Here is a 2,986-nt window from a genome sequence, read left to right on the forward strand (position 1 = left end):
TCCACATTTAAACCATGTACAGTGTCCATGAGGATTGTAACCATGGAGTGTGAATTCAGGGGCTACATTCTTTCTCATGTTGGCACATAACTTTGTAACTTTGGGGTTTGGGTAGAGATAAATGGGAAGACCATAGCACTCATTTGTATTAGCTGCCTGGACTATTGCTATTCTATTTTTCATCCAAAGTGAATCAAAGGAAGCAAAATAGGTGGCAAGGGCAAAATATACAAGGGTGTTAGACTAGGTGTGCTTCTACCAATATAGATGGATTGAGTTTATCCCAAGCAGGGTTCTCTGGGAAGCAGCTGTCTGTGATAGATATTAGTGGGTAGAGAATTGTTTTAGAGTGAATACTAGTAGACAGAAAAGGAAGGAAAGAGGAGAAGACCCTGGGAAAGGTTAGGCTGACATGTAGTTCAGACAATCTCCAGCTGACCTCATGGACACTGGGAAGCTGAAATAGTCAACAGTAGTAGGCTATGATGGAATGAGGGTCCAGAAATGAGTCACCTGTGAAATTAGAATGATAACTTCCGTGAGACTAATATACATAGTGTAGATTAATTAGTCACTTCACACAGAGTGATGTAGTTAGAGAAGGGAAAATAAAGCAGGGTTGCCTGCTGAAAAAGCCCTCAAGAGCTTGGGGAATAAAACCACATTTCTGAAGGTGTATCTGTGCAGCACATCATAGAATCTTTACTGGTGTAAAGAGAATCAAGACTTCCTACAGAGATTAATTTCCCTCAGAACCAGTGAAATCTCAAATAATGTTATTAAAGATTAAAGTGTCTATAGCATTCTTTTTTCGGTATCCCCTTGGCTTAGGAAGCTGCTTGATTTTTTAAAAATGCCAGTGAATGATGAATTAATCAATGATTTGACTTCCTATTTTTACCTCCAAAATTTAAAATTATAGACAAAAATAATGTCTCTGACATAACATATTCTCAGGCCAGAAACTCCATTAAAGCATGAGCAAAATTGCCATCTATGGAAGGGGCTCTGTTTTAGTATCACATGCACTCTTCCTAGATCATAGAGCTTTGATGGTTCTTCATGATCAAAGTTTTCAAATGCCACATATCTTCAAAGGAGTTGTCATATCTCTGGGTTTGAGTAGAGAGGTCATTCACATCCAGTCACTGGCTCTGTCCCTGAATTCCAAGATTTCAGGACAGTGACTCTGTTAATGCTGTTAATTGTGAGAGCAGTTTCCAACCAAAGCACAAGAAAATGAAAATATGTGCTAAGAATTTTGGTCACATGCAGTCATTGGTCTAATGTCATGAAAACAAAGATTACCAAAGATAGGTCAAGTGTGTAGCATTACTGAAGATCTCCCAAACTGCTTCACTACCTATTCACTATTTTGAAACGTGTTGTTTCAAGTTATTTTCTACCAAATGTTTTATTATTGAACAGTAATGCCATGTGAAATAAAATAGTTTTCTTACATTACTTAAGAAAAAAGACAATGCTTCATGAGATAGAATGGTAAAGATGTTTGCATATATATAAGGGATACCAGTTATATATTTTTCATAATAACTTCTGACCTTTAAAATGAGTTGATACATCACATTACAATTTATAGTCTATGAACTTCTCTGTGTTTTATGCCAGTCTGTAAATGAAGGTGTAGACAAGAGTATATTTTTTCTTTGTTTTTGGTATGGAGTCACTAAATAGCTTCACATTTGTCAGTGTCAATATAATAAATCTATTATGTATTTTTATCTTTTGTTTTGATTTTTTTTTCAATTTATGTAAAATAAGTAACTTCCTAGCTCATTATCCTTTGCTTTCCCTATCTCTTATACATAGATTCTCTGGAAATACAGATCCCATTCTTTTTTTTTTCTTTAAATATTTAATATTTAACAAGTGATAAAATGTAGCTAAGATGTACACATTTCTTAGCAAAGATAACCATGTTAATTTTTTCCTCTGATTTCCTTGTTTCAATTAAATTTAAAATAGTGGATTGAGGAACCCAATGGGTTTCTTTAATTGCCAAAGAAATCCTAGAGTAAAACTGATGTATGCTGTTGAAATCAAGCTTTGAAAGGACAATTTATCAGAGGTATTTAGACAGAACTCTGGATCTATTTAGTTCTTGAGCAAGTCCATGATAAATTTCTAAGGCAAGCTGACAAGTTTATCTGCTTAATTTTTTCTTGATTCAAATGCTCCACTTTTTTTTTACATAACATGTACTATAGTAAATGTCTTTTTTGTACCTAAAATATTATTTCTATCATGCAATACCTTCATTCAGCTTTAGGTTGATCTCTTAGGATTCTGAAATTTTATGCTTTCTAATAAATTGTGTGGGCTTCACTGGTGGCTCAGACAGTAAAGAATCTGCCTGCAACACAGGAGACTTGAGTTTGATCTCTAGGTCTGGAAGATCCCCTGAAGAAGGGAATGTCTACTACTCCAGTATTCCTGCCTGGAGAATTCCATGGACAGATGAGCCTGGAAGGCTACAGTCCACGGTATGGCAAAGAGTTGTGCCATTGAGCAACTAATGCTTTTCATTCTTAGTAGAAAAGGAGTAAGTGTTGGGTTGGTCAATAAGCTTGTTTGGGTTTTTCCATAATATCTGACTTGCAACGACTTATTCTTTCTACATGAAAATAAATATGAGTCTGACATGAGGTATGAATTATAATAGTTATAATAAATAGATACAGATATGGAGAGGTAAAATACGCTGTGTGTATTTTAACCTGCCTCTTGAGAAACCTGTATGCAGGTCAGGAAGCAACAGTTAGAACTGGACATAGAACAACAGATTGATTCCAATAGGAAAAGGAGTATATCAAGCCTGTATATTGTCACCCTGCTTATTTAACTTCTATGCAGAGTACATCATGAGAAACCCTGGGCTGGAGGAAGCACAAAATGGAATCAAGATTGCTGGAAGAACTATCAATAACCTCAGATATGCAGATGACACCACCCTTATGGCAGAGAG

This window comes from Cervus canadensis, chromosome 16 (genome assembly GCF_019320065.1).
Source record: "Cervus canadensis isolate Bull #8, Minnesota chromosome 16, ASM1932006v1, whole genome shotgun sequence".
Classification (NCBI taxonomy): domain Eukaryota; kingdom Metazoa; phylum Chordata; class Mammalia; order Artiodactyla; family Cervidae; genus Cervus; species Cervus canadensis.